Source organism: Urocitellus parryii, chromosome 6, assembly GCF_045843805.1.
Source record: "Urocitellus parryii isolate mUroPar1 chromosome 6, mUroPar1.hap1, whole genome shotgun sequence".
NCBI classification, from domain to species: Eukaryota; Metazoa; Chordata; class Mammalia; order Rodentia; family Sciuridae; genus Urocitellus; species Urocitellus parryii.
This window is the reverse complement of record NC_135536.1, coordinates 197593947-197605846: the sequence shown is the minus strand read 5'-3', so window position 1 is coordinate 197605846 and position 11900 is coordinate 197593947.

Genomic DNA, 11900 nt, shown 5'->3' with positions numbered 1-11900 from the left:
GCAGCTCTGGTGTGAGCTGACCGGACCACCCAGGTTTGTGACGTTCTCGGGGTGAAATTCCCCAGGGAGACGTTTCTCAGAAGGCACCCTCTTGTGTAGTGGCGCTGGACGGTCATGGTCTCCTGCTGGTCTGTTTGTCTGAAGGACCCCGGAACTCCAGATGCCGGAGCTTGTCTGGAAACCCGTCTGAGCCCTTCCCACTGCCCTCCATCGGTAGGTTAGTCTTCACCACTGGTCCTCACCCGACCTCTGGCCTGGGCTCCCCAGAAAAAGAGCCTGAGCCACAGGATTCCTTTGGGAGAGTCAGCTGAAGAATGGGTGGTGTGAGGCAGGGAAGAAGGGAGAGCCTGCCAGGGGACGGCCACCACCAGGGTGACCGGGTGTGCCGTCTGTTGGGACCACAGGGAAAGCCTGGTCAAGGGAGCTCAGACTGAAGCTGGTTCCAGGCTTCCTGTCCCCATGGGTGGACGTTCCTGTTCAGCCTCTGGTGGTGTGAACTGCTTTCCAGTCTTGGGCTGAGTAGGTGGCTGTGCAGGGCACAGTACATAGACCGCAGCTGTGTGGAGCTGATGGAAGTCTGACGCAGTGGCCTGGTGCAGCCGTCCCCAGAGTCAGCGGTGGGGCCTAGAGAACTCGAGAAGGTGCACAAGAAATCTCCAACCAAAAGGCAATATTTACTTATATTTATTTATTTAGTTTTGGTGTCAGGGATTGAACTCAGGGGCACTTGCCCACTGAGCCACATCCCTAGTGTTTTATTTAGAGACAGGGTCTCACTGAGTTGCTTAGTGCCTCGCTTTTTGCGGAGGCTGGATTTGAACTCACGATCTTCCTGCCTCAGCCTCCCGAGCTGCTGGATCACAGGTGTGTGCCACCGCACCTGGCCGATATTTACTTACAATTTTACGTAGTTGCAGCACTTACATATTAACTAATAAAGTTTTCAACATAAACAAGAAACTCATTCCCTGACAGTTCTGGAGGCCAAAGTCCAAAATGGAGGAGTTGCTTCCTTCAGAGGCTCTGAGGGAGGGTCTGTTCCAGGTGCCTGCAGCTTCTGGTGGCTGCTGTTAGCGGTTGGTACGCCTGGGCTCGAGGAAACACCGTCCCCCTGTCTTCATGTGGGGGCCCCCTCTGCCATTTCTGTATCAAGATTCTGTTTTTCTGTTGTCGTTGTTGCAGTGCTGGGTGGGCCCAGGGCTCCTCACACAGTCGCTCCACCGCTGAGCCACACTCCAGCCCTCTTACTCCTGGGCCTGTACGGACGCCTGCCATGGGATTTAGGGCCCACCCTCAATCTAGAATGATCCTGATTCTTAGATACATCGACAAAGACCCTATTTCCAAATAAGGTCACATTCACAGGTAACAGGGAGTTAAGACTTGGAGATAAATAAATCACATATAAAAGTAAGGTCATGAATAATAATGTATATATCATCTCACAAAACTGAAGCTCTACGTCCATTAAGGTCCATCCCCAGAGCTGGGCAGGGTGGTGCATGTCTGTAATCCCAGCTACTCAGGAGGTTGAGGCAGAAGGATCACAAGTTTGAGATCAACCTCAGCAACTCAGCAAGACCCTGTCTCAAAGGCTGGGGCTGGGGCTGTGGCTCAGTGGTGGAGCGCTTGCCTAGCATGTGTGAGGACCTGGGTTCGATTCTCAGCACCACATACAAATAATAAGAATGAATAAAAATAAAAGGTCCATCAACATCTAAAAAAGTATTTAAAAAAAAGGAATAGCCATTAAAAAAGGGGGGGGGGGCTGGGATATATGCAGATCAGGGGTAGAGCACCCCTGGGTTCAATCCCCAGCACCAGGAAAAAAAAAGACCAAAACCATAAAACAATTACCCAATCCTCTGCAAAACCCCCGAACCCCACTGCCCTTCCCTAGTCTCCACAGTCCCTGGCCGCCACGCGGTTTCGTTTCTGTGGACTGGACTGCTCCAGATACTCCACTTAGTGGAATTGAGAAGCGTCTATTTTTTCATGCCTGTTTTATTTTGCTTCAGCTCTCAGTATTTATTTTCTAAGTTTAAAAACGGTGCTGAAAGCTACACGGCACTGACATCTTTGAGCTGGGATGCGGCTCAGCATAGAGCACCTGTCTGGTAGGTGCAAGGTGCACTGGCCCTGGGCTCCATCCCGGCAGCTCACAAAACCGACCCCTTAACCGGTAAAATCATCTTATTCTTGGTTGGCAAATGACCGTCTGTATTTACGAGGCACAATGTTATTTTTCAACACGCGTGTCCATGGTGGGATGCTCAAATCAGGCTGCAGATCCATCTCCTCACATATTTCCTGAGGTAAAATCCACCCTCGTGGCAGTTTTGAAATACACCACGTATTATTATTAGCTGTAGTCACCAGAATTTATTCTTCCCAATTGAATGAAACGGTGTGACCTTCCACCCCAGGTGCTGGGAACTACCACTCACTGTTCTGGGACTTTGATGTGTTCCGATTCCACATCTCAGTGGACAGAGTGGTGTCTGTCCTTCTGTGCCTGGCTTATTTTTACTCAGCACGCTGTCTCCAGTGACAGGATCTCCTTCCTTCTTAGGGCTGCATAGTACTTCGTGGTGTAGATGTTCTAGGTTTTTTTGCCCATTTTTCCGTGGGTGGACACTTAGGCTGTTCTGCATCTTCACGACTGTGCACAAGGGCGCGTGAACATGGGGCAGATGTCTATGTGACAGGTGCTTTCCATCTCCTGGGATGCACACCCAGAGATGGACAGCTGGTTCGCACGGTGGCTCTACTTTGGCTTTTTGAGGCATCTCGCCCCCTATTTCTTGAATGGCTGTACCCCTCTTCCCACCTCTTGCCGTCCCTGCAGGTGTGACGGAATTCCAGTCCAAGCAGTTTGGTGGCAGTGAGTAGATTCACCATGTTGAGAGACCACTACTGTCGCCATCTCCAGAGCCCTTCTCGCCTTGTGAGGCTGAAACTGTCCCCAGTGCACACGAGCTCCTCTTTCCCCTCCCTGGACGGATCTTTGGGGGCACTGTTCAACCCATGGGAGCCCACCCTCTCACTTGTGCTGAGCTGGTCCTGGCTACACCCCTGCCATGTCCTCCTGCACCTCCTGGAGGGAAGAGACGCCTGTGTAGACTTTCCTGTGGGCTTTCAGAGTGGGGCCAGGTTTTACGGAACAAAGGATAATTCCGTGGCACACATGCTGCATCCAGTTGACCAGAACCACCTGGGCATCTCTTCCCGATTCCACACTGTGCGGTTGGATCTGAACGTTCCCCTGAGGCTCGCGTGAGGAAGGCTTGGTCTCCAGTGCAGCCATGTCCAGAGGAGGGGCTTTGGGGAGGTGGCTGTATCATGAGGGCTCCGACCTCATGGGTGGACTCACCCATTCGTGGGCTCATCGTCACAAGTGATGGAAAGCCGACTAACACATGTTCAGTGACATCGTGGATCAGCTTGAAGTCAGCCACGGTGGGCATGCTCACAGCAAGGAAAGCAGCCCATGGGCAGGCAGAGCTCTCCTCGGCCTCCTTAGATGGTCACTAAGCTCCCTCTGGACCCCTGCGCCTGACTGTTCATCAGAGGTGCCAAAACCCACGAGTACAAGAGGTGGGAGCCACCCAAGTGTCCATCAGGGGTGCATGGATGAGAAAACACGAGAGCATCAGTCTGCCTGGAAGACTCAAGAGATGCCCACTCGTGTGGCCAGTTCGCGTGAGCCCTGAGCACACGGCAGCCGGTGGAGCCAGCTGGTCCTGAGACCAAGGCTGCGGGCGTCCCGCTACGGGGGCTGATCAGGGAGATGGGGTACGACGATGGCTGCCAGTGGCCACCTGCCTGCTTTGATGCCGTGGAGGTCTGGGTGTCTGGAGAGGCTGCGAAGCGGGGTCCATGAGTGCGTCCTGGCTGGGTCCCTGGCACGCAGGGTATGCTTCTGTGGAGCACACGTTTGGGGGTGACTGCTGGTCCAGACACTGAGCAATCATAGAGCTCAGAGTGTGGAAACAAGTCTCTGCCGTCAGTGTTGCTCTTCATCCCACCAACACGAGGGACGGGCAGTCCCTTCCCTTTGGCCATTCTGGAGGGGCTGCAGTGGTTTCAACTCACACTTCCCTGGTGGCAGATGGGGTCTCTGATGCCCTCTTCTGTGAGCGCTGCGGACTCTGCCCACTCTCCGCACTGTCTTCTCCCACCTGTGGCTGCCTCCCATGCACTGAGGGAATCTTTTTTTTTTTTTTTTGGTACCAGGGATTGAACTCAGGGGCACTCAGACACTGAGCCCCATCCCCAGCCCTATTTTGTAGTTTGTTTAGAGACAGGGTCTCACCGAGTTGCTAAGCGCCTCACCATGGCTGAGGCTGGCTTTGAACTTGTGATCCTCCTGTCTCAGACTCCCTAGCTGCTGGAATGACAGGCATGTGTCATTGCACCTGGCTACTTGCTAATGACATCTTCTATGAGTGATTATTATCATTTTTTGTGGTACTGGCATTGAACCCATGGCAAGCACTCCACCACTGAGCTATGTCCCCAGCCCTATGAGACGTCCTTAATGTCAAGCAATTCCATTTCTCCCTTTACGTGGGAAAGCACATTTTTTTTTGTGCTTACATTTAAAGATCTTCACCTTTTCCAAGATTATAAACAGACTTCCTTCTAAGTTTTGTTATTTTTCTCTCACACTTAGATCTTCAGTTCAGCTGGGGTCGACCCTTCCTGTGTGTGAGGTGTGGTCCAGATTTGTTCCTTTCCCCCGTGGGCCTCCAGTCAACCCAGCACCAATCACTGAAGGCCGTCCTCACTGCTGGTGGCACCTGTGTCTTTTTCTGGATTCTGTTCTACTCCCTTGGTCTGCTCACCTATTCCCTCACCAGTGCCGAGCCATCTGGTGACTCTGCTGTTGTGACACGTTACTACCAGTGATCAGTTGGGTTCAGGATTACCTCAACTGAACTCGACCCTTGGCACTCCTGTAAGAACTTTGGAACTGGCAGGTTGACTTCTAGCCATAATCAGCTCAAGTTGAAACTCCTTCTGCCCATGCTTTCCTTGCATCCCCCAAATTTTGATGTTATTTTTACAGAATTCAAAGTATTTTCTATTTCTTTTGTAAGCTCTTTGACCCACGAGTTGCTGGATATTTCCAAATACTTGAGGCTTTCCTAGTTATCCTGGTATTATTGATTTAATTTCAGCATCAGGGTTGTGTTCTGTATGATTTCAGTCCTTTCAGACCTACTGAGACCTGTCCCATGGCCCAGCATTTGGTCCACCTCACCGAACACCGCACAGGAGAGGAGCGGAGGAGTGCCCAGTGCGGGGTTGGACTCCACCAGGGCACACTTCTCCTTGCCGTCCTCTTCCTTCAGCCTAAACAGCCCCTTAGCACTTCCTGTACATGGGTCTGCTGGATAAACCCCCTTTCCTTTTACACAACAAGGTCCTTATCACCTTGCTCTTGAGACAGTTGGCACCCTGTTTGGCCGACTGGACAGCTTCCGATACTCCAAGGGGCTGTTCCCTCTCCTCTGGTTCCTGTGTGTTTTTTTTTTTTTTTTAATTCTAATGTGTTATACATGACAGCAGAATGCATCACAATTCTTATTATACACATAGAGCACAATTTTTCATACTCTGGTTGCACACAGTCACATCCTTGGTGTCTTCATACATGTGCTTAGGTGACCATCGCATTCGACCGTCTTTCCCATCCCTGTGCCCCTGCCCGCCCTTTCCTCCCTTTTCCCTATCTAGAGTTCGTTTAATCACCCCCCGCAGCATATTATGAGTCAGCCTCTTATATCAGAGAAACCATTCGGCATTTGGTTTTATGGGATTGGCTAACTTCACTTAGCATTATATTCTCCAGCTCCATCCATTTACCTGCACATGCCATGATTTTATTCTCTCTTACTGCTGAGTAACATTCCATTGTGTATATATGCCACATTTTTTTTTTTATCCATTCATTCACTGAAGAGCATCTAAGTTGGCTCCACAGTTTAGCTATTGTGAATTGTGCTGCTGTAAACATTGTTGTGGCTGTGCCCCTGTAGTATGCTGATTTTAAATCCTTTGGGTTTAGACTAAGGAGTGGGATAGCTGGGTCAAATAGTGGTGCCATTCCCAGTTTTCCAAGGAATCTCTATACTGTTTTCCATATTGGCTGCACCAATTTGCAGTCCCACCAGCAATGTCTGAGTGTGCCTTTCCCCCACATCCTCTCCAACACTTATTGTTGTTTGTATTCTTAACAGCTGCCATTCTGACTGGAGTGAGAGGAAGTCTTGGAGTAGTTTTGATTTGCATTTCTCTAATTGCTAGAGATGTTGAACATTTTTCAAGTATTTGTTGATTGGTTGTGTATCACTTTCTGAGAAGTGTCTGTTCAGTACCTTGGCCCATTTACCGATTGGGTTGTTTTTCTGGTGTTAAGATTTTTGCGTTCTTTTTATCTAGAGATTAGTGCTGTATCTGATGTGCGTGTGGTAAGAATTTGTTCCCAATTAGCAGGCTCTCTATTCACCTCATGGATTATTTCTTTTGCTGAGAAGAAGCTTTTTAGTTTGAGTCCATCCCATTTATTGATTTTTTAAATATTTATGTTTTAGTTGCAGTAGGACAAATACCTTTATTTATTTATTTACTTTATTTATTTATTTATTTATTTTTACGTGATGCTGAGGATCAAACCCAGGGCCTTCGCACGTGCTAGGCAAGTGCTCTACCGCTGAGCCCCAGCCCAGCCCTGGTTCCCATGGTTTCTGAGAAGTCAGCCAGTTCTAGCCTCTACCCCTGCATGCCATGTGTTGTTTTTCTAGGGCTCTTTAAAAAAATTTTTTTCATTTCGTATTTGCTTTCCAGCAATTTGACTATGATGTACCTACACTTGGTTCTCCTTGAGTTGATCACAGCAGCATTTTTCTTTTTCTTTTGTGGTGCTGGGGATTGAACCCAGGGCCTTGTGCATGTGAGTCAAGCACTCCACCAGCTGAGCTCTGTCCCCAGCCCAGAATTTCTTACATATGTAAGTTCCTGTTTCTCATCACACGTAGGAAGTTCTAGTCATTTTTTCCCTCCAGGTACCTTTCCCCACCCCATTTCTCCTCTCTTTGTAAACTGTGTCACACACAGGCATGTGACATGGCCCCACAGGCGCCTCCTTTAGGTTGGATAAGTTCTACTGAGACACGGTCAAGTGCACTGCGTGATCCCTGCTCTGCTCTTAGTCCAGTTAGCTTTCATTGAAAACATCTTCATTTTCAGTTCCACAATCTCCATTCAGACCTGTGGTTCCTGTGATCTGCCCTGACTGTCTCGGTCTATCCACTGTTGAAAGCCTATGTTCTGCACACCAGTGGGCACGGTCATGGGGTTGCCTCGACATCCCGGCTTGTTAACTCCATCATCTGGGCCCTGTCAGGGTCCATCTCCAGCCTTCTTTTTTTTTGAGAATGAATGACATCATTTTCTTTTAATACTGGTTGATTTCGGATTGTGTCCTTGACATTATGATGGTCTGTGGTAAGTCTGCATTCTTTTAAAATAGTGCTGATTTTTTGTGTTAGTTGGCAATCGACTTGATGGGACGCAGACCACACTCTATCCTTGGGGAACTTTGTGTTTTTGTACTGGAGGTTGAACCTAGGGGCACTCTACCACTGGGTTGCATCCCCACTTGATCTATTTTTTGGGACAGGACCTCACTAGGTGACCCAGGCTGGCCTCAAACTTGCGATCCTCCTGCCTCAGCCTCCCAAATTGTTGGGATTACAGGAATACGCCACTGTGCCCAGCACACTCTGTCCTTTGGCCAGGCTGTTTGGGGTCTGGCTGACCGTGGTTCAGAGGTCAACTAAAGACTGAGGCAAGAGTTATCATCTGATACGGATCTCCCCTTCTCTGGGATGCCCCTTGCCTTCCAGAGGTGTCACTGCCTCACTCTGCCTTCCAGCTCCTCAGGCTACGACGACTTCAGGTTTTTGCTGGAGTTTTACCTGCCCTTCATGGTCTGGCCTGGGTCTTGACCTCAGACACAGGTGGCTCACAGGCCCTGCCCTGCTTCCTAGTGCTGGCTCCTCTCCAGAGTCTGTGCCTGTGCTCACTCCCTGTGACCACAGCTGATGCTGGTTTGCTTGCTGCCTGGCTTGTGGCACTACCCGAAGGAGGGCGAGTTCAGGAGTCTACCATCCTGGAAATAGAAGCTCAAACTTGTGGACAAAATCCAGAAAAAAAAAACAACAAACAGCTGGGATTTAAAAATTCATTTTGCTGCTGGGCATGGTGGCGCACACCTGTAATTCCAGAGACTTGGGAGGCTGAAGCAGGGGGATTGCAAGTCCCAGGCCAGCCTTGACTAAGCAAGAACCTATGTCAAAAAAATAAAATTTAAGCTGGGTGCAGTGGCTTCCTCCTGTAATCCCAGCGGCTCAGGAGGCTGAGGCAGGAGGATCGTGAGCTCAAAGCCAGCCTCAGCAAAAAGCGATATGCTAAGCAACTCAGTGAACCCTGTCTCTAAATAAAATACAAAATAGGGCTGGGGGTGTGGCTGGGTGGTTGAGTGTCAGAGTTCAATCTGTGGTACCAAAAAACAAACAAAAACCCCACACCTGAAATCAGGGCTATGGTTTAGATCTGAAAGGCCCCTGTGTTAGGATTTGTCCCTGGCATGTGCTTTCAGGAGGCGGTGCAGTCTTTGAGAGGTGGGTCTAGAGACAGGGCCTCAGGCGTTGGCAGGGTGCCCTCTGAGGGGACTGCGAAACCCCAGTCCCCCCCGCCTTCTTCTCTTTTGCTTCCTGGCCACAGGTGAGTGGTTCTGCTGGGTCACATGCTTCTGCCATGATCAGTGCCTCACCATAGGCCCAAAGCCACGGGGAAACCAGTCAGGGGCTAAAACCTCCCAAACAAGCAAAAATAACCCTTTTCTTTTTTCTTTTTAAACAGAGAGAGAGAGAGAGAGAGAGAGAGAATTTTTAATATTTATTTTTAGTTTTCAGTGGACACAACATCTTTATTTTATTTTTATGTGGTGCTGAGGATCGAACCCAGCGCCCCGCGCATGCCAGGGGAGCGCTATCACTTGAGCCACATCCCCAGCCCCCCTTTTCTTTTTATAAGCTAATTTTTTCAGGTACTTTGCTATAGTGACAGCTGACACACCTACTCTCCTGAAAAACGTGAGTTTCACTGAAGTTGCTTTGAAAGGTGCACCAAACCATAAGTGCTGTCATTGTAAAGTTTGTTAGTAGGCATTGTTGAGACATATAAGTTGAGATATTAGATGCTGACCACTAAATATCAACTAAAAGGAAAAAAAATGAAACTTTTAAATTAAGAGACCCCCTATAAGAATATCAAAAACCAAATACTGCGACATAAAACTAATGAAAAGACTGACAGTCAGAAAATTGTAAAATATGATTGAATGGCAAGGCATGGTGGCACACACCTGTAATCCTAGCTACTCCAGAGTCTGAGGCAGGAAGATCACAAGTTCAAGGCCAGTCTGGCAGCTTGTTGAGACCCTGTTTCAAAATGAAAAATGAAAGGGCTGGGGGTGTGGCTTAGTGGTAGAGTGCCCCTGAGTTCAGTCCTCAGTAACAAAAACAAAAGCATCATTGGGAGATGTTAGAGAAGAAAACTGAATACCTAGAGGGGTCTACTGATTCAATACAGTAATAGAGTTGTTTCTCCTGTATATGATATATGTATGTATTTTCTCCCCAAATATGAAAAAAATTCATGAAAAATTCACAAAATGAAATTTTCCCTGGTACTGGGAGTTGTATGTCCTATGCATACCAGGGAAGTGTTCCACCATTGACCTACATTTCTAGCCATTTTTTTATACTTTTTTATTTTAAGACACAGCCTTGCTAAGTTGTTCCGGCTGGCCTTGAACTTGTGATCTTCCTATCTCAGCCTCTGAAATGGAGTCCTTGGGATCATAGTGGGCATCACTGCACCTGGCTGGAATTTGGGTTTTACAAATTGAGATGTGACCTGAAGTGGGCAAGTTATTTTAGGAATTAACCAATGCAAAAAGAAATTCTAAAGACCCCCCTGAGGGGCATTTCGCTTTAGGAAAGTCCAGAGCATTGCACCTTCCAGGAAGGGTGGAGGTGAGAAGCCACCCAGTTGCCCCCCTGGATCCAAGGCCTGCCTCTTTGGCATTCTGGGAGGGAGACCTTCAGGAAGTCTGCCTCTCCAGAGCGCAGGCAGGAGATGGTAGTGCCTCCTGAGTTCCCACAAGCTCCTCTCTGTGAAGCCCAGCGCCAGGCTATGACTGCTCTCGGTGGAAGCTGGCCAGGAGGCTCTCCAGGTATTGCTGAGGCTCACCCACAGTCTGCTTGGGAGGTCCCATCTGTCTCAGGAGGGGATGGAGGGGTCCATCAGCTCTGGGCCCGGCGGCCTGAGGGTCTGAACGCTGGCTTCTCTCCCTACCAAGGACTTAACCTCCTCAGGCTTTGGTTCCCTCTCCTGCAAATGGGCTCATAGGGGTATTCGGTGGTTGGTTCTCGAGACTCCTGGGCCCTCAGCCTTGTCCCTGGTGAGGGAGTCCTGACTGAGCAGATCTATCGTTACCAGGCTCTTCCCTGTCCCTCAGGTCAGGCTGCTGGGTCCCACCCCAGCTCCTTGTGTCCTCAGCTGAAGGTCTGGTCAGGCTCTCTAGGGCTTTCTCTGCAGGAGTGACCAGACTGGGAATCAGGCGTACAGGGCTGAGTCATGTCCCCTCCCTCCAATGCACATCCACCCCAAACAAAAGAAGGGACCTTATTTGGAGGTAGGGTCTTGGCAGATGTAATGAGTAAAGACCTCTCAAAATCATTCTGGATTTAGGTCCCAAATTCAAGGACAGGTGTCCCTATAAGAGCAGAAGTACTGGTAACCTAGGAGGCAAAAAAGGGAGAGGGTACTCACATATAAGGAAGGACCCCCTGGAGCCACCCGAAGCTGGAAGAGGCAGGAAGGACCCCCTCCTCTGTTGCCTCAAGAGGGAGTGCAGCTCTGTCCACAGCCTGATTTCAGACTCGGCTGTCAGAGCTGTGAGAGAGATTTGGGATAGTTTATGGCAGTGCTAACAGATGTGTGCACCTGTGTTGGCACAGTAGGTATGCGCTCATGAGCGAGTCCCTTGGATGTGGGTCCACTGACCACACTCATGTCCCTCTGAGTCTACATAGCTGAGAAAGGCTGCCTGAAGGGCTAGTGAGGTCACCCAGGAAGTGGAACCCTGGGAACCAACCCCAGTCCTCCAGCTGCCACCTGGCTGTATGTCCTTTAAACAAAAATACATGTGGGAGCTGGGTGCAGTGGCCACACCTGTAATCCCCGTGACCTGGGAGTCTGAGGCAAGAGGATATGCAAGTTCAAGGCCAGCCTCTTGCAAGCAAAGGAGACCCTATCTCAAAATAAAAAATAAAATGGGCTGGGGTTGTGGCTAGGTGGTAGAGCACTTGCCTAGTATGTGTGAGGCACTGGGTTTGATCCTCAGCACCACATAAAAGTAAATAAATAAAAAAAAACCGGGGGGGGGTGCCTGGGGATATAGCTCAGTTGGTAGAGTCCTTGCCTGGCATGTACAAGGCCCTGGGTTCAATCCCTAGCGCTGTAAAAAAAAAAAAAAAAGGTTGGAGATGGTGCTCAGTGGTAAAGCAACTCTGGTCCAACCCTCCCCCCCTAACATACACACCATTAACAGAAGGCCTGTGGTATGATGAAGGGCTTCAGCATCCAGAGCACCGTGGAATCACTCACTGAGGTTATATTTATTTCTAAATGTAAGTGTGCCTGATGCTCTATTTTTATGGAAGAGCGATGCTGCTTACTGAATTTAAAAGACCCACAGACTTGCTGGCTCGGGAAGCTGCTGCTTTGGCCACCTGCTCGTCTGTACTGTTTTGGGGTCTGCC